At 44.2% G+C, this 27,868-nt stretch overlaps 1 long non-coding RNA gene across 2 annotated transcripts in view; it reads right to left on the bottom strand.

Annotated features, from left to right (window-relative positions):
* The window catches only part of LOC146775988 (uncharacterized), a 691,173-nt gene that overhangs the window by 297,072 nt on the left and 366,233 nt on the right, over nt 1-27,868 (bottom strand). Inside the window, exon 4 of one of the 2 annotated variants that reach the window (XR_014972203.1) lies at nt 26,732-27,657. The exons of the other annotated variant lie outside the window; for it this stretch is intronic. This is a non-coding gene — a long non-coding RNA (uncharacterized LOC146775988). Of the gene's footprint in view, nt 1-26,731; nt 27,658-27,868 lie in introns of those variants that run through there. 2 annotated transcript variants of the gene reach the window in all.

Genomic DNA, 27,868 nt, shown 5'->3' with positions numbered 1-27,868 from the left:
CAAACAGTGCCTTGCTTCAAACTCGTTCCTTCCTTCCTTCCTACTCTGAGGAGGGTGACACGTAATGGCACAAGTTCAATGAAACGCTGAGTCAATAACAGCTCTGCAGTATAGTCCCAATATAGTCCCAATGCAAGAGTACTCTAATCGAACCCTAGACACAGTACCTTATATACGGTGGGTGAAAGAGTTGTGTCCCAGCCCGGCTCAGGTTGGGCTAAGACTGGCCCGTCTTGGACCGATCTTCGCCCGGGCCAAGCCCGGACAAGCCCCGCGTGCGTCCCGCGTGGATGGACTGCCGCCGTTGATTTCAAACCCCTCCAGGGACCGGCCTCAAAGTGCAAGGTGCATTCAGGGCAAGGCAGGGACTCTGGCAAAAGTGCTTGGTGCAAGTTCCTCAGTTTGCGGTCTCCTGCGTGGCGGGACCACCGCCGTTGATTTCAAGCCCCTCCAGGGACCGGCCGCAAGGTGCATTCAGGGCAAGGCAGGGACTCTGGCAAAAGTGCTCGGTGCAAGTTCCTCAGTTTGCGGTCTCGATGACACAAAAAACCAGCACAAACGCAATGCATTATGGATACTGTGGTCCCTGGACTGGGAAATTTCAGTGACATTAATTTGTTGAGTGCTAAGGAATGGAAACATTTCCAATTATTGGGATCATAAAACTGAACATTTCAAATAGCCAATGACCCCCATTGTAACTTTTCAAATGTGCAAGTGGAGAGTATTTGCAATCACTTGTTTGACCTACTCAAAATATAAGTCCCTTTTTAGTGTCTATATATTTTGTGGTGTTTAAAAGATTAGTAGCTGCCTACCCTGCATTTACATATGATTAAGACCTTGTGAGGGTCGAAACGCGTCATGTTTGTATGACACTCTGCAATAAATGATACTGCGCTTCAAACCGGTTAGTGGGCTACTTTTACGCTTCTGGAAACAGGAGAGTATATTTTGAATTATATACATTACCTACTAGTGGTTTGACAAATCTTTGCGAAATTTTCAAAACTAATGGTTCACTCAGGTCAGCTCCTGTCTTGAAAGTTTAGGGGTGATTTGTCAAGCAGGGTTTGAGGAAAGAGGGGGGTTCCAAAACGTGTTTTCTCTATGTTAATTTCCATAGGAATTTTGAAACAGCTCGAACTGCTGAACAGAATTACACCAAATATGGCAAAAAGGTAGGTCTTGGTCCAGAAAGCGTGTTTTTTTAAAATGGTGTACATCTGTTCAGTAGTTCCTGAGAAATTCAAAAAATAAATATATCGATATCTGAGCACTGAGGAGGGTTGGTGAAACCTCATGGGCACAAGCTTCCCTTTGATTGGCTGCCAACACTCTAAACCATAATGTGTTGGCAGCCATCTTGTGACTCAATAACCGAGTCACAAGAAAAAGGTAAAAACACAAGAAAAGAGGGCAGGGTAGAAACACCCTGACCCCCTAGGCCTGCTCAGGGTGTCCCACAAGGACCCCCAGGCCCCAAAAAAAAGCATTTTTTAAATAATGTCGGCTGAATTAGCGCTGGATGGGCAAATCCGGCCGAAATTTTTTTTTAAAAACAAAGCTCGGTCTCCTGTGCTTCGTTTGTTAAAAAGCCCCTGGGTGGGCCAGGTCCCGGGGGCAATTCTAAATTATGGTGTGGAGGCCCGTGGGGGCCCCCAGAGCCCCAGGGACCACCACCTCCCTGGGGCTTTATTTAAATAAAGGCAGGGGGCTTCGCAGGCCCCCAAGGCCCAGGGATCGCCACCTCCCCGGGCTGTAACTAATAATTAGTGTGGGGGGCTCTAGCTGGCCCACACTGCCCCAGGGACCACCACCTCTCCGGGGCATCGAATATGTAAGTACAGAGGTCCATTGCGGACCCCCGGCCCGGGGAACCATCACCTCCCCGGGGCTATATACATGTTGGAGGGGGGCTGCACAGCCCCCCTTGTGGAGTCCATTATGGCCCTGTGGACCGCCACTCCCCAGGGCCCACTCCTGCAATGTACCGGGGTGCCCACCCTTGGACCTTGCTGTTTGCTATGGCAGGGCGGGAGCTCCCCTTGTCCAAAAGCACTGCCAGCTCCCGCAGGAGGCAGGGAGCTGGCTGGGACCGTGGGGGCATTGGGGCTCCCCCCATGGTCCCCAACGCTGAGGGTCAGCTCCGGGGGATGGGGTCCCCGGGGACAATAATGGCCTAGGGAAGGGGGGCCACGCAGTCCCCTTCCCAATAATTTTATTGTTTAAAAGAGGCCATGCCCAGGGGATGTTTTTTTTTTAATATATAAGCCACGTTTGCAGAGTGATGTACAAAGGGGGCATGGCCTTGGACCACTCTCAGCAATCCATCTGTGTGTGGCATACTGGAGGTACCTGGTGGGCTAGTTGGCCACCAGGGGCCCTCATGAGGAAAGGGGACTTCATCCCCCGAACAAGAGCACGCCAGGAGGTGCATTTGCAGAGTGGTGGAGAAAGGGTGTGTGGCCTGTGTCCATCTCTCAGCAATCCCACTGTGAGGGGCTTACTGGAGGTAAGCGGTAGGCTAGTTGCCCCCTAAAGACCCCCAGCAGTGAAGGGGACTGCATTTCAGCAGCTCCCCTTGTCCAAAAGCAATGCCGGCTCTCGCAGGAGGCAGGGAGCCGGCTGGGACCGTGGGGGCATTGGGGCTCCCACCACGGTCCCCAATGCTGAAGGCCTGCCAGGGGTCCCCGGGGCAAGAAGTGGCCTGGGAGGGGGGCCACGCAGCCCCCTTCCCAATAATTTTTTTTTTCAAAGAGGCCATGCCTCAGGGGTTGGGGTCCCCGGGGCCAAAAGTGGCCCAGGGAAGAGGGGCCATGCCTTCCTTTTAATAAAGGTTAAAAAAGGAGGCCACGCCCCAGGGAATGGGGTCTCCGGGGCCAAAATCGGCCTCAGGAAGGTGGCCTCATGGCCCCCTTCCCATTTATTTCAATTTTTTTTAAAAAAGAGTCAATCAATGGAGAAAGGGGTCCCCAGGGACCCAAAAATACTAAAAGAAGGGGGGCCACACAGCCCCATCTAAAAATATATATTAAAAAAAGCCAGCATCTCACCAGAGGCCCTGCCCCCTCCCTGCACCACTGTGCAAACACACCCCCTGGCACCTTCTATGTTGGGGAATTAAGTCCCCTTGAATACTGAGGATCCCTGGGGCCAAACTAGCCAACCAGGTACCTCCAGTAAGCGCCATGCAGCTGGATTGCAAAGAGGTGGTCTGAGGCCATGCCCCTTTTTACACCACTCTACAAACGCGCCTCTTGGCACACTGATGGTGGGGCGATGAGGTCCTCAGGACACAAGTGAACTTCATCCCCAAGTGCGCCAGGAGCCATGTTTGCAGAGTGATGTATAAAGGGGGAGTGGCCTCAGACCACTCTCAGTATTCCAGTTGTGTGGGGCATACTGGAGGTCTCTGGTGGGCTAGTTGGCCCCTAGGGACCTTCTTGAGGAAAGGGGTCTTCATCCCCCAACCAAGAGCGCACCGGGGGATGCTTTTGTAGAGTGCTGGAGAAAGGGAGTGTGGCCTGTGTCCACTTCTAACCAGCCCACTGTGTGGGGCTTCCTGGATGTAAGAGGTAGGCTAGTTGGCCCCTAAGGTCCCCCAGCAGTGAAGGAGACTTCAATCCCCATAGAAGAGTGCACCAAGAAGCGCATTTGCAGAGTGGTGGGCAAAGGGGGCGTGGTCTGTTATGAGAACTTAGCAATCCTGCTGTGTGGTACTTACTGGAGGTAATAGGAGTGGTAGTTGGCCCCCAAGGATGTCCTTGGGGGCTACATACCCCTCTTGTTACCTCCAGTAAGTCCCACACAGTAGAATTGATAAGACATCTTCTGAGGCCATGCCCCCTTTCTCTACCACTCTGCAAACGCGCCTCCTGGCAGACTACGGGATGGGGATTAAGTCCACTTTACTCCTGAGGGACTTTGGGGGCCAAGAAGCCCTCCTGGTACCTCCTGTAAGTCTTACGCAGTGGAATTCCTGAGCGCTGGTCAGAGGCCGAGCACCCTTTCTCTATCACTCTGCAAACGCGACTACTAGTTAAAGAATCATGTTTGCGCACCTCTGACTTAGAGGTAGTTTTAATCCCCCTGCCCTATTATGTACTAGGGCCTTACAGGGGAGGTCATGCCAATCACAGGGGTACCCCAACCCATATTGTACCCTAGTTTATGTATGTGTTTTCACTGTATTTTAAGTGTCTTTTAGCATAGCACTGGCTCTAGGCCAGATTAGGCACAGTCAGTTACCAATAGTAGCCATCAGCAAAACGTTGTGGGCAAAGGATGACTTTGCAACAAGGCCTCTTTCTGCACCTCTGTTGGTTCTTTCTGCATTTCGCTGGTTTCTTTCTGCGTATTTCTTCCTCTTTCTGCACATGTCCTACCTCTGTAGGCATAGTTATCAATTAGCATTTAAAAAACCTTTGAAATTCACTGAAAAAACCATAGTTTTCAGGGATAATATAGTTAGAAATTAGAATTAAAAAAACACAGATTTCAGGGATGTTATAGTTAGTTGGACATTTTACTTGTAGAAAACCAGAGAAATTCAGCCGTTATAGTTAGTTGGGCTAACTATAACTCGCGCCTCTGCAATGCACTGCTGATGTCGTCACATATTACATCATTCATGACATGGTCGGTGACATCACTGATGACATCTCAAATGATATCACTGATGACATCATTCATGTTATAATCTGATGCACCTCCTCACACCCTAATATAACCTTTGATACACCCACTCTAAAATACAGACTACCATTTTCGAAACCATAGACACACCAATACAAGTTACTACATACTCAGTCACTGATTCCTAGGTCTACACACACATCCACTCATTCACCCATACAGTCACGCATACATGCATTCACTCTTCAATACAGCACTATCATATGCACTCATACACCTAAAGAGACACTTCCACACCACCACTCATCCATAATGTTACTCACACACCTAGTCAGTCATGCAAAGAATCAATCACACTCCCATTTATTCACCTATACAGTTAAACACACACCACTTCACTTATTCATACAGATACTTACACAAACTTACTCTTATACAATCACTGATACAAGCACACTTATCCATACACCCACTCTCACAATCACTCACTCACTCTCACATATAGTAATTTATATACTCCAACACTCACATATACTGCCTTTCACATATGGAGTTACTCACACATGTACCACTGAGACATACATTCACTCATCAACACACTCTTACACACACTCACCCACCCATACAGCCCAACACAGATGCACTCTTGAACCCATACACCCAGTGAATCACCCAGTCAAACATCTATGCACAGAGTCACACCCTCCCACCCACAGAGACAGGCACCCATACAGATACTCAGACAACCAATCAATGACCCATAAAGACACTCATTTCACTACTCACAACGCATGCAACCGCTTACATACCAACTGACAAACTGATACAGACATTTCTACAGTGTAGTACAAGTCTGAAGGAGGAACACCTTCCCACTGGCGGGAGCACACAACAAATAAAGTCAATTTTTATCAACAAATTAAATCAAGTTGTAATCCGATAAATCCACTTTGATTCAACTCTTATTCATATTTCCAGAAATGTTTATTCTCGATTATTCATTCATAAATGATGAGATCCAATCAATAATCATTTTCCATGATATAATCAACAACCCAATGCATTTCGGGTCAGTAATTCCTCAGGGGTCATCTTTCAAGATTCTAAAAAACAAAAGAACAGGGGTCTGAACACTATACAGTCCTCCGGGCTGTCATGCATCATCAAACTCATAAACATACCATTTCACTGCTAAACTGCAGAGTGAGAGTACCCAGGTAGGTGAAATCTCAAACAGTCACATGCAATGAAAAAACGTGTCTTCAACATCACACGTAATCCCAGTGGAAAAGACCACCACTCAGTGCCCAAAAAGTAAACGTGCATATGTCAAAAAATTACACCTTCTGTGAAAAAACAGTTAGGTAGATGTGAAGGATTAGAACACGAGCGTCACGAGCACTCAGTGGAAGAATACACCGCTTAGATGCTCGAAAAATACCAACCAAACAATGTGAGTAAAATCAAAATTGCACCAAGCCGCTGGAACCCGTAAAGAGCGTCTATGCGCCTGCAGTTACTCGTATGTAGATGTGCTCGGCTTAGTGAGCATATGGGGAGCTTACCAGAGTGCCGTCGGCCCTTAACGCGAACCGCGGTACTGTTGTGACGAAAGGAAGTGACATGACGTTTTAAAATCCATTCAAGCTACGTAGATCTTAAAGGGATAGATCACACGTTCACTAAACGTTACGTGCTGCCGAGGAATACAAAGCGCTGTGATTCCAAAAGTGACTGATAAAGTTATAATTGAAAATAAAAATGCAGTGCCGCCACTGTGAACAAGCGCTCGCTTCAAAAGTATAAACCTGTAAATAACGATCTACAACAGTATGAAAACACAAGGAAAATAATCTCTAACTAGCTATGGACATGCTGCAATAGTAATTAATACAAGAGTGGCATAAAATCAATTATACGAAGAGCTAACTCTAGTACAGATGTGCATAAATCAAATGCTGTACTGAAATTCAAAACAGTAGGCTCTTTTACAAAAACGACCTTAAATTCAAAGACAGGTGTTCTATGTCATAGTAAGCCACATACACATAGTTTCATTATGTGGCATATACTGTGCAAATTAATGAAGTGTAATCTAGCCATGTATCAAACAAAATCACCCCGCTTTCAGTGTGGTGTACCATTTGGCAATATAAAGAGTAGAACCCGATGATTAATGAACAATAACAGCATTAACAACATAAAACATAGTATCTGCCTAGATACAAACTGCCATCACAAAAAACAATTTATTCAAGTCTGTCATTCAACCCTAATGGTTGCATTGAGTGTAATTTGTTAGTCCAAAAGAATTTGGTCCTTGCCAGCATTTTGTTGGGGTTAATCCCAGGTTGAGGTATCACTGCTTCCAACACTGTAAATTGAAGTTGTGTGATGTTATGCTTTGCCTCCATCCAATGAACAGCAACAGTAGATTTCAGGGATTGTGTTCTGATGTTGCTCTTATGTTCGCCCACTCGGATTTAGATTTTCCTTTCAGTTCTACCCACATAGATTATTCCGCATGGGAATTTAGGAGGATAAATGACATTAGATATGTCACACGTACTGGAATGTTGCAATTTGATTTTAGTACCTTTTGTAGGGTGTATGAACATGTTGCCCACCATCACATTATTGCAATGCATGCAGTTCCTGCATTTCTGCATGCCCTTATGTTCTTGCTTCACTAGATCTTGTTCTTGTATTTTGTAAAGCTATTCTTTCAGATTGTGCGAACGTTGCATAGCAAAAGTGGGAAGTTGTGGCAACAACTGTTTAAAGTCTGGTACAGTTTGAATCATCATCCAATGTTTCATAATGATCAATTTAATCTCCTTAGATTGAATTGAATGCTTTAGGACACAAATAATTTGGTTCGACCGTTTGGGTTCTGCACTGTGTAATAATGATTCTCTAGGGAGTTTCGAGACTCTTTCTATTGCCTTATTGATTAAATTTTTAGGGTAACCACGTTGTTGATATTTGCGGGCAAATCTCTCAATGGTAGTTAGTTTCATATGAATCTGAGGTAATCCGTTTTAATCTGATAAATTGATAATATTGGAGGTGTTGTGTCAAGGAATTTTGATGAAAGCTCTTAAAATGCAAAGCGTTGTTCCTGTCTGTGGCTTTAGTGAATACACTTGTTCTAATGATGCCAGAGTGAATTTGAATTAATACAGCCAGGAATGCAATGCGATGAGGGTCGATTTGATGAGTGAGCTTGATGTGATTATGCATTTGATTGAGCAAGATGATGTTCTGTTCCAGTCCGTTAAAGTCCCCCTTACAAATAATCAGAATGTTATCAATATAACGTTTATATAAAACAAGATGCTGTGTCCAATTCTGATTAGTCAAAATATGTTCAGGTTCCAGTTTTGACATGAAAATATTGGCGTATGAAGGGGCTCCAGCAAAGCCCATAGAAGTTCCATTGTTTTGAGCTTCATATTCTCCCTGCCATTCGAAGTAACTGTGGTTCAATGCGTACTGTAAAAGTTCCATGAGCAGCACCTTCTCTGCTCCAATATCATCTTGATTTAGCAATGCCCATTCTGTGGCTTCCAATCCATCCGAATTTGATATCGAGGTGTATAACGCAGTCACGTCAATCATGCAGAGATGCCAGTTACTTATATCAACCATGTCTAGATCGTTGAATAGGTTAAGAAGCGATGTGGTGTCCTTCAGGTAAGTTTGCCAATTTTGTACTATAGCCTGTAAGAAGAAGTCCAAATATCTTCCTATTGGTTCGGATAATGAGCCACAGGCTGATACAATAGGATGAAAGGGTGGTTTTTCCAAATCCTTATGAATTTTAGGAAGCATGTATATTTTAGGACGTCTTGGATAAGCAGTGTACAAAAAGTTCTTGGTGTTAGTGTTAATCCATCCCATTACAAGTGCATGCATTAATATCTGTAGAAGGACCTTCTGGTAAGCTGCGGTTGGATCACTATCAAGTTTGGTGTAAGTGTTTGTATCATGAATATCAGCCATGACATTGCGTTCGTAAAATTCGATGTCCATGACGACCAACGCCCCACCTTTATCTGCCTTTTGAAAGACAATTGCTTATCATTAGCTAGCCGTTTTAATGTACTCCATTCTTTAGATGTGAAATTAATGCGTTTGTTTTTCCTATACTCAATGCGATTGATGTCTGCTTTAGCCAATCTTTCAAAAGCATCAATGGATTTATGGGACATTGGTGCACAGAAAACACTTTTAGGTTTAAATTCTTTAAAATCAGCTTGTTGTGAAGCAGCCGAGGGTATTTTAATGGTACTGAAAAAATGCTCAAGTCTTAGGACTTGAAAAGAGCGATTTCCATCTCTGCCACATTGGTGCTATATGCTGGTACAAAAGTGCCTTTATTCAGAACCGCTATATGAGCACAAAACAGTGTAGCTTTAGATTTATTAATCACTAGATTAGCCTCGTTTTGCTCCTCATGGATCTCGTGTCTGGCTCTAGATTTGATCCTTTTGCCCCTCCTTGTTATTGCATGCCTTTGTCCAGTGGCTGGTTGGACGCCGGGCTGGTGGATAAAAAATGAGCATTTGATGTTTGAGGACCTCCTGAAGAGGATTCAATCGAAGTTTGGCTATTTATAGCAACAAGTAATCTCGGTTGGGCTATATCTGATTCAGATACCACGCTCTCTTGTGATGAACCAAATGTAGGTTGTTTTTGCCATTTGCTTTGATTATAGATTTCGGCCCACATGTAGACCTCATCAAGCTTGTAGTCTATCATGACTCTGCGGAATTTCTTTATTTTTGGTCATGAATCTCCTTGGCATATTTATCAAGTTGAGTATTGAGATCCTTGAGAAGATTATCCCAATCTTCAGGAGTTTTGATGGATATCTCATTTTTAATGGTATTAATTTCTTATTCCAAAGATTTAAGTATCTGTGATAATTCTTCTATAAATCAATAAAATCAAATCCAACGAACATTTGTTCAAAATTTGATACCATCTTTCCATGAAAGATTTATTAGTTTTACACAGCATAGGTTTTAAAGCAATGCGTAGTCCCCTTGGAATTCTTTTGTTCTTATGATACTGTATAAGGGTAGTGGCATGCAGCCTTTGGTTGATTTCTTTTTTACTTAAACATTCCAATTGTTTAAGCAGTTGTGTAACGCATTGTACCACAGTTACTTCGAATGGCAGGGGGAATATTATGCTCAAAACAATGGATCTTCTATCGGCTTTGCTGGAGCCCCTTTAAATGCCAATATTTTCATGGCCAAACTGGAACATGAACATATTTTGACTAATCAGAATTGGACACAACATCTTGTTTTATATAAACGTTATATTGATGACTTTCTGATTATATGGAAGGGAGACGTTAACGGACTGGAAGAGAACATTATCACGCTCAATCAAATGCATATTCACATCAAGTTCACTCATCAATCGACCCTCATCGCATTGCATTCCTGGATGTATTAATTCAAATTGACTCTGGCATCATTAGAACAAGTGTATTCACTAAAGCCACAGACAGGAACCACGCCTTGCATTTTAAGAGCTTTCATTAAAATTCATTGAAACAACACCTACCATATTCTCAATTTATCAGATTAAATCAGATTACCTCAGATTCAGATGAAGCTGTAACTACCACTGAGAGATTTGCCCGCAAATATCAACAACGTGGTTACACTGAAAATGTAATCAATAAGGCAATAGAAGTGGTCTCGAAACGCCCTAGAGAATCATTATTACACAGTGCTGAACCCAAACGGGGGAACCCAATTATTTGTGTTATAAAGCATTCAATTCAATCTATGGAGATTAAATCGATCATTATGAAACATTGGATAAACATTCAACCTGAACCAGACTTTAAACAGTTGTTTCCACAGTGTCCCACTTTTGCTATGCAACGTTCGCACAATCTGAAAGAATTGCTTTCCAAAAAACAAGAACAAGATCTAGTGAAGCAAGAACATAAGGGCATGCAGAAATGCAGGAACTGCATATATTGCAATTACGTGAGGTGGGTAACACGTTCATACACCCTACAAAAAGTACTAAAAACAAATCGCAGCATTTTAGTACTTGTGACACATCTAATGTCAGGTATGCTCCTAAATGCCCATGCGGAAAAATCTATGTGGGTAGAACTGAAAGTAAAATCAAAATCCGAGTGGGCGAACATAGGAGCAACATCAGAATACAATCCCTGAAATCTACTGTCGCTGTTCATTGGATGGAGGCAAGGCATAACAACACAAAATTTCAATTTACAGTGTTAGAAGCAGGGAAACATCAACCTGGGATTGACCCCCACAAATTGCTGGCAAGGGCCAAACTCTTTCGGACTAAAAAATTACACTCAATGCAACCATTATGGTTGAATGACAGACTTGAATACAATTTTTTTTTGTGATCGTAGTTTGTATCTAGGCAGATACTATGTTTTATGTTGTTAATGCTGTTATTGTTCATTAAGCATCAGGTTCTACATTTTATATTGCCAAACGGTACACCACACTGAAAGCGGGGTGTTTTTGTTTATGAAACATGGCTAGATTACACTTCATTAATTTGCACAGTATATGCCACGTAATGAAACTATGTGTATGTGGCTTACTATGACATAGAACACCTGTCTTTGACCGTAAGGGCGTTTTTGTAAAAGAGCCTACTGTTTTGAACGTCAGTACAGCATTTGATTTATGCACATCTGTGCTAGAGTTAGCTCTTCGTATAATTGATTGTATGCCACTCTTGTATCAATTACTATTGCAGCATGTCCATAGCCAGTTAGAGTTTATTTTCTTTGTGTTTTCATACTGTTGTAGATCGTTGTTAACAGGTTTGTACTTTCAAAGTGAGGACTTGTTCACAGTGGTGGCACTGCATTTTTATTTTCAATTTTAACTTTATCAGTCACTTTTGGAATCACAGCACTTTGTATTCCCGGGCTGCACGTGATAGTTAGTGAACATGTGATCTATCCCTTTAAGATCTAAGTAGCTTGAATGGATTTTAAAACACCACGTCACTTCCTTTTGTCACAACAGTACCGCGGTTTGCGTTTATGGCCGACGGCACTCTGGTAAGCCCCCCGTACCCTCACTAAGCTGAGCACATCTACATACAACTAACTGCATGCACATAGATGCTCTTCACAGGTTCCAGCGGCTTGGTGCAATTTTGATTTTACTCACGTTGTTTGGTTGGTATTTGTTGAGCATCTAAGCGGTGTATTCTTCCACTGAGTGCTTGTAACACTCGTGTTGTAATCCTTCACATCTACCGAACCGTTTTTTCACAGAAGGTGTAATTTTTTGACATATGCACTTTTACTTTTGGGCACTGAGTGGTGGCCTTTTTCACTGGGATTACGTGTGATGTTGAAGACACGTTTTTTCATTGCATGTGACTGTTTGAGATTTCACCTACCTGGGTACTCTCACTCCGCAGTTTAGCAGGGAAATGGTATGTTTATGAGTTTGATGATGCATGACAGCCCGGAGGACTGTACAGTGTTCAGACCCCTGTTCTTTTGTTTTTTAGAATCTGGAAAGATGACCCCTGAGGAAGGGTTGTGTTACTGACCCGAAATGCATTGGGTTGCTGATTATATTATGGAAAATGATTATTGATTGGATCTCATCGTTTATGAATGAATAATCAAGAATAAACATTTCTGGAAATATGAATAAGCGTTGAATTAAAGTGGATTTATCGGATTACAACTTGATTTAATTTGTTGATAACAACTGACTTTGGTATTTGTTGTGTGCTCCCACCAGTGGGAAGGTGTTCCTTCTACATACTTGTACACAATTATGCACTGGTTGCCTTTGGAAAAGGCACCAGGCGTGGATGCACATTGGAGTTTATTCACCTTTATGAACTCGAGCTGAATATTAGAAGCACCTGTGCACACTGGCAACATTGTTTCATTTACACTATTTAGTCACTAAACCATGCATTCAGTAAGACACATTTAAAGACTCAGTTATACAGTCAGTCACGCACCTACTGAATCATCCATTCAGACACTTATACACCCACTCATTCTAACACCTTGGCATATATATATATATATATTATCTACTGGCGGTCGCCAGTAGATAGTTATAGTTAGGACCGTGTTTCCATAGGAAATCCGCAACATTCTATTTGGAATAACTTTGGCGCCGATTGACGAATCCTCGAGAAATTTTCAAATTAGGTGGGGCGCTCCGCTTCGCTCCTTCCCTGAAAATCTCGGGGGGATTCGTCAAGCGGGGGCTGAGAAAAAGGGGGGGTCCCAAAACGCGTTTTCCCCATGCATTTTTCCCTAGGAACTTTAGTCCAAGATACAGCCCGAACGGCTGAACAGAATTACTTGAAATTTGGCAGAGAGGTAGTCATCAGGTCAGGGATGTGCCTTTTGCAGGTCTGGTGTAAATCTGTTCAGTATTTCCTGAGAAAATAGCATTTAAAAGCATATATATATCTATAGGCGCGCACCGTGCGCGTACGGTAAAACTTACCGTACGCGCACGCTGCCGTGCGCGAGCGTGATTCTGATTGGTTGTTAGATCTTAGTAAACATTCGAATCGGTCGAAACCAGGAAGTGTCGGCCGCCATTTTGTCTCTCGCAGTCTGAGGGGGTGAAAAACAAAGGTGGAGAACGTGAAAAGGTGGCAGGGTGGACAGTTCCTGACCCCCTAGCCTTTGTCAGGGGGTCCTAGAAGGACCCCCAAGGGCCAATATTTCCTTTAATTTTTTTGCGAAAAATCACGGAGTACGCGTAGCGTGCCCGTACGGTAGAAACGGAAAAATTCCGCAAACTGCGTAACGTGGGCGCGCGGTGCGCGAAGCGCACCGTGCGCCCACAGCGCGCGCACGGTGAGCGAAGTGCACCGTGCGCGTACGGTACGCGAAGTGCACCGTGCGCGTACGGTACGCGCACGGTGAAAAACCTTAAAAAAATAAATAAATACATAACTTAGCATTTAAAAAACCGTAAAAATTCACTGAAAAAACCATAGGTTTCACACACGTTATAGTTAGGAATTAGCATTTAAAAAACCTTGCAAATTCACTTAAAAAAGCATAGGTTTCACACGTTATAGTTAGCTGGACATTTCACTCGTGAAAAACCATTGAAATTCCCCCGTTATAGTTGGTGCAGGCAACTATAACTCACGCGACCGCAATCCTCTGCTGATGACGTCAGATATTACATCACTGATGACATATGTGTCTTTCTGAAAAAAAAATATTTGTAATATATGTATAGCTAAAAATTAATGGAAGAAGACATGGGTAAATAAGTGTCTAAATACAGTGATGTAATATCTGACGTCATCAGCAGAGGATTGCGGTCGCGTGAGTTATAGTTGCCTGCACTAACTATAACGGGGGAATTTCAATGGTTTTTCACGAGTGAAATGTCCAGCTAACTATAACATGTGTGAAACCTATGGTTTTTTAAGTGAATTTGCAAGGTTTTTTAAATGCTAATTCCTAACTATAACGTGTGTGAAACCTATGGTTTTTTCAGTGAATGAATATATATATATATATATATATATATATATATATATATATATATATATATATAAAACATATTTAAACTTCATATAAACACAGAGTCACTGGATGATGCCATCAGTGATGTCACTGACCATGTCACGAATGATGTATTATGTGACAGCATCAGCAGTGCATTGTGGGGGCGCAAGTTATAGTTAGCTCAACTAACTATAATGGCCGAATTTCACTGGTTTTCTACCAGTGAAATGTGCAACTAACTCTAGCGTCCATGAACCTGTGTTTTTTTTCAGTGAATATATATACGGTAATGTTATATGAGGACTGCCAGATATTATTGAAAGGATTTAAAAGCACTATGGGACTTGTAGTTTTTTAACATGCAGTCACGTGATGGTATACTTTTTTAAAGCACGCATGAGCGCACTTTGCAAAATGATTCCCACCTGTGAGCAAGGCCATCCTGTGCCGAAACGTTAGAAAGGGAAGCATGCTGTGTTTGCCTGGATGCTGAATAAATCGTCATTTCCAGTAATGAGCATTAAGTTAATTTTTGATGTTAAAGGACGGGCTGCTCCGTGCCTGTTGTCATTGAGGCTGCCCTGAAGGGTCGGGGGCTGCGGAACAGGAGAAATTAACTTTGTGTGATTAATGGAGGAGCATGACCCACACACGCACTCGGCCTACTAAAGGAAACTAATAAGTGAAAATAGGTGCGCGTGGAAGGGATTTGAGAGGGAGAACGTCCCATTTCGATCGTACTGGTATGCAGAGTTGTTCAGACCAGTAGAAATAACTGCATTACGCATTTAAACTCACCTGACTGCTTCCAAGATTCCGTAAGAACATTAGTGCTTGTGCCGTAAAAAGTTCCACTATGGTAATGTTATATGAGGACTGCCAGATATTATTGAAAGGATTTAAAAGCACTATGGGACTTGTATTTTTTAACATGCAGTCATGTGATGGTATACTCTTTTAAAGCACGCATGAGCGCACTTTGCAAAATGATTCCCACCTGTGAGCAAGGCCATCCTGTGCCCAAACGTTAGAAAGGGAAGCATGCTGTGTTTGCCTGGTTGCTGAATAAATCATAATTTCCAGTAATGAGCCTCAAGTTGTTTTTTAGTGTTAAAGGACGGGCTGCTCCGTGCCCGTTGTCATTGAGGCTGCCCTGAAGGGTCGGGGGCTCCGGAACAGGAGAAATTAACTTTGTGTGATATGTGTATATATATATATATATATATATATATATATATATATATATATATATATATATTACCTACTGGCGGTCGCCAGTAGGTAGTTATAGTTAGGACCTATTTCCCATAGGAAATCCGCAACATTCTATTCCCAAAAAGTCTGGCACCGGTTGACGAATCCTTGTGAAATTTTCTAAACTTTTTGCCAGCTCTGCTCCGCTCCTACCCTGAAAGTTTTGCGGTGATCCGTCAAGCAGGGGCCGAGAAAAAAGGGGGGTCCCAAAACGCGTTTTCCCCATGCAATTTCCCATAGGATCTGTTGTCGCAGCTACAGCCCAAACCGCTGAACGGAATGACACCAAATTTGGCAAAGAGGTAGTCCCCAGTTTGGACTAGTGCCTTTTGCATATATGGTGTGAATCCGTTCAGTAGTTCCTGAGAAAATTAGAGTTAAAAGTACATATATATCTATGGCCTTGGAGGATCCGCACACCCTAACCGCACCGTAAGCGCACCCTCCCCGAACCAAGCGCGCACCCTCCCGATCGCGCGCTGAATGCTAATTGGCTGTCGAGTGTCTCTCTACATTCGAAATCAGGAACTGTTGGCGGCCATTTTCTACCTCTGTAGAAGCGAGGCTGAAGAAGCAAGGGGAAAAAGTGTGTAAAACATACAAAGGGGGCAGAGTGGAAATACTCTAACCCTCTAGAGGTGCTTAGGGGGTCCCAGAAGGACCCCCTGGGGCCCCTTTTTTTAAAAAAAAATACGGCAAAATGCGCGCACGGTGCGCGCATCCTATCGCGTTGGATGCACGGATCTTCTCCCGGGGGGGTCGTGGATCCAAAAGAAGCTCAAAGAAGAATGATTGAAATGGGTGGGGTCTTTCAGTAGTTAGAAGAGGAAGTGTAATGAACCAATCAAATCTCGCATAGGGTGCGCGGATCCAAAAACATTTAAAAAAATATATATAAAATAAAGTTTTGCACATATATTTCAAATAATATTTTGAAAAATATAAAAAAATATGTTTGAAAAAGCAATTAACTTCAAATAATATTTTTTAATTTTTAAAAGAATTAATTGAAAAAATAAGTTTAAAAAATGGTGATAAAAAAGTCTATAAAATAACCAAAATGAATGAATTTGACACACTGAATTTGAAAAATATACAAATCCAATCAAAATCATTAAACATGACATCTTCAGAGATAAGTTAAAGATAGGAATTAGCATTTAAAAAACCTTTGAAATTCACTGAAAAAACCATATGTTTCATGCACGTTATAGTTAGGAATTGGCATTTAAAAAACCTTTGAAATTCACTGAAAAACTAAAGGTTTCAGGCACGTTATAGTTAGGAATTGGCATTTAAAAAACCTTAGAAATTCATTGAAAAAACCATAGGTTTCAGGGGCGTTATAGTTAGCTGGACATTTCCCTCGTACAAAACCCTAGAAATTCCCCCGTTATAGTTAGTTCAGCTAACTATAACTCGCGCCCCCGCAATGCACTGCTGATGACGTCACATATTACATCACTCATGACATGGTCAGTGACATCACTGATGACATCACTGATGACATCTCAAATGACATCACTGATGACGTCATCCATGTGATAAATTAGTGCATCTTCTCACACCCTAATATAACCTTTGATAGACCGACTCAAAATTTCAGACGGCCATTTTGACAACCATAGATACTCCAATACCAATAACTACTCACCCACTCATTGACTTTTAGGTCTACATACATGTCCACTCACTCACCTCTACAGTCACTCATACTTACAGTCACTCTGTGCATTTATACACCTATATAGACACTCACACACCGCCAATCATCCATTGAGGTACTGACACATCTAGTCAGTCATGCAAATAATTAATCACAGTAAAATTTACTCACCTATACAGTTAAAACACTCAAGTTCACTTACTCATAAAAATACTAACAAATTCTGTGTCTTCCTGCAGAAAAAACAAACAGCACATGACACAGATATCCTTGCACTATGGTGCATACAGCCACTCCCAAAATCACACACTCTCACATATAGATAGTTATATACTCTTACACACATATACACTGCGTTTCACATATGTAGTTACTGACACATGTACAACTGAGATATACATTCAATCACTAACACACCCATACATACACTCACCCAACCATACAGTGCATCACAGATGCACTCTTAAAACCATGCACCCACTGAATCACCCACTCACACATCTAGTCACAGAGTCACGCACACCCTACCCACACAAACACTCAGGCACCCATACAGATACTCAGACAACCAATCAATAACCCATATAGACACTCATATAGCTATTCACAAAACCATGCAGCCACTTATACACCAACACACAGACACATACAGACATTCACACAGTTTAGTCACTAGTCTGCAGTAAGATACATTTAATGACTCACTTATAGAGTCAGTTACGCACCTAGAAAATCATCCATTCACACACTTGTACACCCACTTATTTTTCAACAGGCCTTTCCCTATATATATTAAACATATTAAAACTGTTCAGAAACACATGCTCAATGGATGATGTCATCAGTGATGTCATTTGAGATGTCATCAGTGATGTCATCAGTGATGTCACTGACCATGTCATGAGTGATGTAATATGTGACGTCATCAGCAGTGCATTTGGGGGGCCTCGAGTTATAGTTAGCTGAACTAACTATAACAGGGGAATTTAACGCCCCTGAAACCTATGGTTTTTTCAGTGAATAAATATATATATATATATACATATACAGAGTTCACAGTTACCCAAAGGTGCGGGGCGCACTCTCCCATCAGCGCGTTCAAATTAAGGCAAGGGACAGGAGCATCCAGCGTCAGCAGCGCCTGACGCGTTTCGGGCTACGCCCTTCTTCTGAGGCTTGCTGCTACTCAATGACTGCCACCAAAAGGACTCCAGAGAATACTCCCATATTTATTCAAATATTGCACTCAGGTGAGTATTGTAATCACAAAGCTTTCTGGGACTGGTAGTCCTTAGCATAAAACCCCAGTGGGCTGAAGGCAGGCATTAAGTAAAAAATAGTTCCAAATCACGGGTGCTTCTGCTCAGTTCTCACCCTTTCAGGTAAACGCCAGATGTATCTGCAATGCTGATCTGAAGACCAGCGGCCGACCCGGCCGAGGGGTGCACCGCCGTGGATTCTAACGGCTCCGCCGCTGGTCTTCAGATCAGCATTGCAGATACATCTGGCGTTTACCTGAAAGGGTGAGAACTGAGCAGAAGCACCCGTGATTTGGAACTATTTTTTACTTAATGCCTGCCTTCAGCCCACTGGGGTTTTATGCTAAGGACTACCAGTCCCAGAAAGCTTTGTGATTACAATACTCACCTGAGTGCAATATTTGAATAAATATGGGAGTATTCTCTGGAGTCCTTTTGGTGGCAGTCATTGAGTAGCAGCAAGCCTCAGAAGAAGGGCGTAGCCCGAAACGCGTCAGGCGCTGCTGACGCTGGATGCTCCTGTCCCTTGCCTTAATTTGAACGCGCTGATGGGAGAGTGCGCCCCGCACCTTTGGGTAACTGTGAACTCTGTATAAATTGCGGCCGACCCGGCCGAGGGGTGCACCGCCGTGGATTCTAACGGCTCCGCCGCTGGTCTTCAGATCAGCATTGCAGATACATCTGGCGTTTACCTGAAAGGGTGAGAACTGAGCAGAAGCACCCGTGATTTGGAACTATTTTTTACTTAATGCCTGCCTTCAGCCCACTGGGGTTTTATGCTAAGGACTACCAGTCCCAGAAAGCTTTGTGATTACAATACTCACCTGAGTGCAATATTTGAATAAATATGGGAGTGTTCTCTGGAGTCCTTTTGGTGGCAGTCATTGAGTAGCAGCAAGCCTCAGAAGAAGGGCGTAGCCCGAAACGCGTCAGGCGCTGCTGACGCTGGATGCTCCTGTCCCTTGCCTTAATTTGAACGCGCTGATGGGAGAGTGCGCCCCGCACCTTTGGGTAACTGTGAACTCTGTATAAATTGCGGCCGACCCGGCTGAGGGGGGCACCGCCGTGGATTCTAACGGCTCCGCCGCTGGTCTTCAGATCAGCATTGCAGATACATCTGGCGTTTACCTGAAAGGGTGAGAACTGAGCAGAAGCACCCGTGATTTGGAACTATTTTTTACTTAATGCCTGCCTTCAGCCCACTGGGGTTTTATGCTAAGGACTACCAGTCCCAGAAAGCTTTGTGATTACAATACTCACCTGAGTGCAATATTTGAATAAATATGGGAGTATTCTCTGGAGTCCTTTTGGTGGCAGTCATTGAGTAGCAGCAAGCCTCAGAAGAAGTGCGTAGCCCGAAACGCGTCAGGCGCTGCTGACGCTGGATGCTCCTGTCCCTTGCCTTAATTTGAACGCGCTGATGGGAGAGTGCGCCCCGCACCTTTGGGTAACTGTGAACTCTGTATAAATTGCGGCCGACCCAGCCGAGGGGTGCACCGCCGTGGATTCTAACGGCTCCGCCGCTGGTCTTCAGATCAGCATTGCAGATACATCTGGCGTTTACCTGAAAGGGTGAGAACTGAGCAGAAGCACCCGTGATTTGGAACTATTTTTTACTTAATGCCTGCCTTCAGCCCACTGGGGTTTTATGCTAAGGACTACCAGTCCCAGAAAGCTTTGTGATTACAATACTCACCTGAGTGCAATATTTGAATAAATATGGGAGTATTCTCTGGAGTCCTTTTGGTGGCAGTCATTGAGTAGCAGCAAGCCTCAGAAGAAGGGCGTAGCCCGAAACGCGTCAGGCGCTGCTGACGCTGGATGCTCCTGTCCCTTGCCTTAATTTGAACGCGCTGATGGGAGAGTGCGCCCCGCACCTTTGGGTAACTGTGAACTCTGTATATATATATACATATATATATATATATTCACTGAAAAAAACATAGGTTTTAGGGAAAGTTATAGTTAGTTGGACATTTCACTCGTACAAAACCATAGAAATTCCCCCGTTATAGTTAGTTCAGCTAACTATAATTCTTGCCCCCGTAATGCACTGCTGATGACGTCACATATTACATCACTCAAGACATGGTCAGTGACATCACTGATGACATCATCCGGTGACTGTGTGTTTCTGTAAAGTTTAAATATGTTTAATATATATAGGGAAAGGCATATTGATGAATGAGCGGGTGTATAAGTGTCTGAATGGGTGATTTACTAGGCGCTTGACTGACTCTATAAGTGAGTGATTAAACATATCTTACTGAATGCATGGGTTAGTGACTAAACTGTTTGAATGTCTGTATCGTCTGTCTGTTGGTGTGTAAGCGGCTGCATGGGTTTGTGAATAACTACATAAGTGTCTATACGAGTTATTGATTGGTTGTCTGAGTATCTGTATGGGTGCCTGCGTGTTTGTGTGGGTGGGGTGTGTGTGACTCTGTGCATAGATGTGTGAGTGGGTGATTCACTGGGTGCTTGGTTTGACGTGTGCATCTAAGAAGGACTGTATGGGTGGGTGAGTGTGTGAATGGATGAGTTAGTGAGTGAATGTATATCTCAGTGGTACATGTGTGAGTAACTACATATATGAAAGGCAGTATATATGTGTGTTAGAGTATATAAATGGCTATAAGTGAGAGTGTGTGATTGTGAGAGTGGCTTTATGGATAAGTGTTTGCTTGTGTCAGTGATTGTATAAGAACGTAAGAATGTGCTAGTATTTGTATGAGTAAGTGAGCTGGTGTGTGTATAACTGTATAGGTGAGTAAATGGGAGTGTGATTAATTATTTGCATGACTGACTAGGTGTGTGATTACCTCTATGGATGAGTGGCTGTGTGTGAGTGTCTATATAGTGTATGAGTGCATATGATAGTCCTGTACTGAGTGACCATAAGTATGAGTGACTGTACGGGTGAGGGAGCGGATGTGTGTGTAGACCTAAGAATCATTGAGTGGGTATGTAGTTATTGGTGTTGGACTTTCTATGGTTTTGAGAATGGCAGTCTGTAATTTAGAGTGGGTATCTAAAGTTATATTAGGGTGTGAGAAGATGCATGAAATTATTACATGGATGATGTAATCACTGATGTCATCAGTGATGTAATTTGAGATGTCATCAGTGATGTCATCAGTGATGTCACTGACCATGTCATGAGTGATGTAATATGTGATGTCATCAGCAGTGCATTGCGGGGGCGCGATTTATAGTTAGCTGAACTAACTATAACGGGGGAATTTGTATGGTTTTGTACGAGTGAAATGTCCAACTAACTGTAGCTTTCCCTAAAACCTATGATTTTTTCAGTGATTTTTTAAGGTTTTTTAAATGCAAATTTTTAACTATAACGTGCCTGAAACCTATGTTTTTTTCAGTGAATTTCAAAGGTTTTTCAAATGCTAGTTTTTAACTATGCTTACAGAGGTAGGACGTGAAGAAAATAGAAAAAACGCACAGAAAGAAGAAAAAGAAATGCAGAAAGAAGCAACAGAAACCCACAAAGACGAATAAAAGTGCAGGACAAAGCAAGACATGTGTAGAAAGAACCAACAGAAGAGCAGAAAGAGGCCTTGTTGCAAAATCATCCTGTGCCCACAACTTTTTCAGATGGGTACTGGTGGTAACTGACTCTGACTAACCAGGCCTAGAGCCAGTGCTATGCTAAAAGACACTTAGATTACAGTGAAAACACCTACATACACTAGGGAACACTATGCGTTGGGGTACCCCTGTGATTAGCATGACCACCTCTGTATGGCCATGCATTGCAGAGAGGTGGTCCAGGCCATGCCCCTTTTTACACCTCTCTGCAACGCAGCCCTGTGGCACTTACTGGAGGTACCTGGTGGGCTAGTTGGCCCCCAGGAACCCTCAGGATTGAAGAGGAATTAATTCCCCAACTTAAAACGCACCACAGTGTGTGTTTGCACACATGTCACCTCTGGCCCCGCCCCCTCCCTTCACCACTGTGCCAACACGCCCCGTGGCACGTTTTAAGTTGGGGGATTAAGTCCCCTTGAATCCTCAGGGTCCCTAACGTCCAACTAGCCCACCAGGTCCCTCCAGTAAGCGCCACAGAGCTGCGTTACAGAGAGGTGTAAAAAGGGGCATGGCCTGGACCACCTCTCTGCAACACAGGCCTCTGGCGCTTACTGTAGGTACCTGGTGGGCTAGTTGGCCCATAAGGGCCCTCAGGATTGAAGGGCAATTAGTTCCCCAACTTAAAACGCCCTGTGGAGCGTTTTAAGTTGGGGGATTAAGTCCTCTTGAATCCTGAGGGTCCCTGGGGCCAACTAGCCAACCAAGTACCTCCAGTAAGCACCACAGAGCTGCGTTGCAGAGAGGTGTAAAAAGGGGCGTGGCCTTGACCACCTCTCTGCAACGCAGCCCTGTGGCGCTTACTGGAGGTACCTCATGGGCTAGTTGCCCCCCGGGACCCCCAGTATTGAAGGGGAATTAATTTCCCAACTGAAAATGTGCCAAAGGGTGCTATTGCAGAGTGTTGCTGGGAGGGGGTGGGGCCTGGGTGATGCCGGTGTTTTTTTTTTCTTTTTTTTCAAGAAGGGGAGCTGTGTGGCCCCCTTTCCTTTCCTATTTTATTGGCCCTGGGGACCCCATCCCCCAGTGCCTGACCCCTATTTTTTTTTTTATCGAAGTGGGCTGCGTGGCCCCCCTCCCGAGACCCTATTCGGCCCCGGGGACCCCATCCCCCGGGGCATGGCCAGTGTTTTTTTTTTTTATATCTTTGGAGGGGGCTGCGTGGCCCCCCTCCTCAGGCCCTTTATGGCCCCGGGGACCCCATTCCCTGGGGCCGGCCTTTGCGTGTTTTCTTTAATTATTTTAGTTAAGGGGGAGGGGGCTGCATGGCCCCCCTCCCGGGCCACTTCTGGCCCCAGGAACCCCATCCCCCGGGGCCTTGGCACTTCATTGGGGACCGTGGGGGAAGCCCCAATGCCCCCACGGTCCCAGCCGGCTCCCCACCTCCAGTGGGTGCCAGCATTGCTTTTCCACATGAGGAGCTGCTGACATGCAGCTCCCCGTGTGGAAAAGCAATTTGGTTTGAATTTTGGAAGAGAGAGCAGGTTTCCTGCTCTTTCTTCCAAAATCCAAACCAGAGTTTGCAATGACAGGACGCCCTGGGACACTGCAGGAGCCAGCCCTGGGGGGGTGGCGGTCCCCAGGGGCATCAAGGTCTCCTGGAGGGGGGCCGCGTTGCCCCCCTCTCAACATCTGTACAGCCCCGGGGAGGTGGAGGTCCCCGGGGCTCGGGGGTCCGCTACGGACCCCCAAATTTAAATATTAGTGCCCCAGGGAGGTGGCGGTCTCCAGGGTGTGTGGGGGGGCTCGAGCCCCCCCACAGAGGTATATATCATTTTTTTAAAAGAAGCCCCAGGGGTGGCGGTCCCCGGGGCTGCGGCGGGGCAGTATGCCCCCCTGCAAATAATTAATGAAAGCCCTGGAGGTGGCGGTCCCCAGGGCTTGGGGGGCCTTGGTGGCCCCCCATACATTAAAAAAAGAAGCCCCGGGGTGGCGGTCCCCGGGGCTGCGGGGGGCATTTGCCCCCCACATATATTTTATCAAAGACCAGGGGGTGGGGTCCCTGGGGCTGTGGGGGTCCCCCTGGGCCCCCGCAATTCAATTTGAGCATGCCCCCGGACTTGGCCCACCCGGGGGCTAAATAATAACGAAGCGCGGGAGCCCGCGCTTCGGATTTTTTTCGCGCGGATTTAGCGCACCCAGTGCCAATTCGGCTGATTTAAACAAAATATATATGCTTTTTTGGGCCCTGGGGGTCCTTTTGGGATGCCCTGAGCAGGCCTAGGGGGTCAGGGTGTTTCTACCCTGCCCCCTTATCTTGTTTTGCGCATTTATTTTACTGTTTTCTTGTGCCTTGGTTCTACCGAGGCACAAGATGGCTTCCACCACTTCCTTGTTTGGAGTGTTGACAGCCAATTAGTATGCAGCTTGTGATCGGCAGAGTGTGCGGATCCACCGCGGCCTTTTGTTTTTGATTTTTTCAGCAACTACTGAACGGATTTACACCATTTAAAAAAAAGGTCTCTTTCTGAACCAGGGGCTACCTTTTTGCCAAATTTGGTGTAATGCCGTTCAGCAGTTTCAACTGTAACCGTGTCTAAAGTTTTCTATGGGAAATTGATTTTTTTACCTCTATTTTTTGAATTTCTCAGGAACTACTGAACGGATTTACACCATTTAGCAAAAAGGTCTCTTTCTGAACCAAGGGCTACCTTTTTGCCAAATTTGGTGTAATTCTGTTCAGCAGTTCGGGCAGTAGGTGTGTCTAAAGTTTCATGGAGAAAACACGTTTTAGGACCCCCCTTTTTTCTCAGCCCCCGCTTGGCAAATCACCCCGAACCTTTCGGCATAGGAGCTGACTGGAGCGGGCCATAAGTTTTGACAATTTCGCAATGATTCGTCAACCGGCGCCAAAGTTAATGGGAAAACAAAAAACGAGTTTCCAATGGAAACCAGGTTCTAACTACAACTACCTACTGGGGGGGGGGGGAGAGAGAGAGGAAGGGAGGGAGGGATGGAGGGATGGAGGGATGGAGGGATGGAGGGATGGAGGGATGGAGGGATGGAGGGATGGAGGGATGGAGGGATGGATGGATGGATGGATGGATGGATGGATGGATGGATGGATGGATGGATGGATGGATGGATGGAGGGAGGGAGGGAGGGAGGGAGGGAGGGAGGGATGGAGGGATGGATGGATGGATGGATGGATGGATGGATGGATGGATGGATGGATGGATGTGTGTGTATATATATATATATTATCTACTGGCGGTCGCCAGTAGATAGTTATCGTTAGGATCGTGTTTCAATAGGAAATCTCAAAATTCTATTTTGAATAACTTTGGCGCCTGTTGACGAATCCTCGCGAAATTTTCAAAACTAATGGGGCGCTCCATTCAGCTCCTACCCTGAAAGTCTCGGGGTGATTCGTCAAGCGGGGGCCGAGAAAAAAGGGGGGTCCCAAAACGCATTTTCCCAATGCATTTTCCAATAGGACCTTTAGTCGAAGGTACAGCCCGAACGGCTGAGCAGAAACATTTGAAATTTGAAATTTGGCAGAGAGGTAGTCCTCAGGTCAGGGAAGTGCCTTTTGCAGGTCTGGTGTAAATCTGTTCAGTATTTCCTGAGAAAATAGCATTTAAAAGCATATAAATATAAATATCTATACGCGCGCACGGTGCCGTGCGCGAGCGAAATTCTGATTGGTTGTTAGATGTCAGTCAACATTCGAATAGGTCGAAATCAGGAAGTGTCGGCCGCCATTTTGTCTGTCGGACTGAAAAGGAAAAAAGGTGGAAAACGTGAAAAGGGGGCAGGGAAGAGAGTTCCTGACCCCCTAGCCTTTTGGCAGGGGGTCACAGAAGGACCCCCAAGGGTGAGAAAAACATTGTAATTTTTTTGAAAAAAATCGCGTGATGCACGCACAGTGTCCGCACGGTACGCACCATGCATCCACCGTGCGTGCACGGTGTGCGCACGGTGTGCGCACGGTGAAAAACCTTAAAAAAAAGAAAATATTAATAAATACATAACTTAGCATTTAAAAAACCGTACAAATTCACTTAAAAAACCATAGGTTTCACACACGTTATAGTTAGGAATTAGCATTTAAAAAACCTTGCAAATTCACTTAAAAAACCATAGGTTTCACACAGGTTATAGTTAGGTGGACATTTCCCTCGTAAAAAACCAATGAAATTCCCCCGTTATAGTTAGTTCAGATAACTAAAACCCGCGCGACCGCCACTCTATCACAAGGATGATGTCATGAGTGATGCCACTGACCATGTCATGAGTGATGTAATATGTGACGTCATGAGCAGTGGATTGCGGGCGTGCGAGTTATAGTTATCTGAACTAACTATAACGGGGGAATTTCATTGGTTTTTACGAGGGACTTATCCCAAAGATCACAGTAACAAGCATGCTGGTACCTGTAGTCTGTTCACTCGGAGCGACTTATTTCCCCAGTGGGACCTGCACATTCACCAGTCATTTCATGTCACAGTGCTCCCAAGTGGGTCTCGAATGCAACATCGCCAGTTAAATTCATAAAACAGCTGCGCACTCAAAGGTAAGGAAAGTTCCAAACCTCTTGGCCCCACACAAGTTCCGAACGGTATTCTGTTCCCCAGGGCCAGGCTGCCATGATTAAATCCAAACAAACTTGCCCTGCTGCGGGAACAGACTCGGCAGCTGGCAGGTTTTTCAAGACCTTTATTGTTTGAAAACTGGCAATCTCAAGTTTTCTCAAGCAGAGATCTATAGATGAAACAATGGGTCTCCCCGGGGGGTTAGCTGGATCTTTATGAAGTTTGAGTAGAGTATAGGGATCTTGGGATAGGCACATCTTAGATAGTTACATTCCTCCCATTCTATTAATCCTCTATCTCTCCTCTCAACCAACATCTCTCCAAATCTTCTATTAGATCTTGCCACTTCATTCTTATCCGAGACACAATAACAGTTCATATCTTGCAATTGTCTCAACCCCTCTGCTACATATTTCTCAGTATCAAGGACCACCACATTTCCGCCTTTGTCTGATTGACGGATCACAATAGAATTGTCATTTTTCAAACTCTCCATAGCTTGTAATTGGTCAGAGCATAGATTCTTCTTATGTATAGGGGTTTTCATATATCTAATCCTTTTGAGATCTCGCAACACCCGTTTCTCAAAAACTTCTATTACGTCACACTGTACACTGAGCAGAAATACGGATTTAGGTCTAAAAGTACTTCCAGGATTTAGCCCTAATTCCATATCCAAATCATACAGGTTAAGAGTTTCATTGTTTGATCCTATTTCCTTACTCTCTAAGATAGATAATGTCTGTAAGGTCTCAATGTCATCAATGTTTAAGTTATTCAAAGGTTCTGATCTACCCCTTCTACATTCCTGCTATGTTGCGTGTCAAATCATTTCTTTAATTTCAATTTCCTTGAGAAGTAAAATAGGTCCATTCTTGTTTGAGCAAAATTCAAGTTCATATAGGGACAAAATGACAAACCTAATGAGAGGAGCTCCATCTCTTCTGTGGAGAGAGTTCGTCGGGAATGATTGACCACAATCATACTTTCGCTTTCTTGCCCCCTTGTTTCCATTCACACGTGCTTTGTTTCGTAGTTTTTTGCTCCTTTCTTTGGCCTGTTTGTTCCTCTTGATCTTCCTCTGCCGCCGCGTCCTCTGCCCATTTGTGTATTCTGTGCATGAAAAAATTCTGTCCTGCCTTGATTCATCATTTGGAACTGTAATAAAAAAGATCTTTAGATGAACTTGATTTGTTTCTTGGTTCAATGCTTTTATTGACGTGTCTGATAAACTCCCATTGGAGACATCACTCTCACTGATTTCCCTGGACACAATTGGAATGATCGTTTTCCCTACTTCACTCTCTTCTTTATTTTCAAATAATAAATGATCATATTTCCTGTGGAACATTAAAGTACGACCAGCCTG

Source organism: Triturus cristatus, chromosome 12, assembly GCF_964204655.1.
Source record: "Triturus cristatus chromosome 12, aTriCri1.1, whole genome shotgun sequence".
Classification (NCBI taxonomy): domain Eukaryota; kingdom Metazoa; phylum Chordata; class Amphibia; order Caudata; family Salamandridae; genus Triturus; species Triturus cristatus.
Note: the sequence above shows the minus strand (reverse complement) of the source record. Positions and strands in the feature narration are given on the sequence as shown.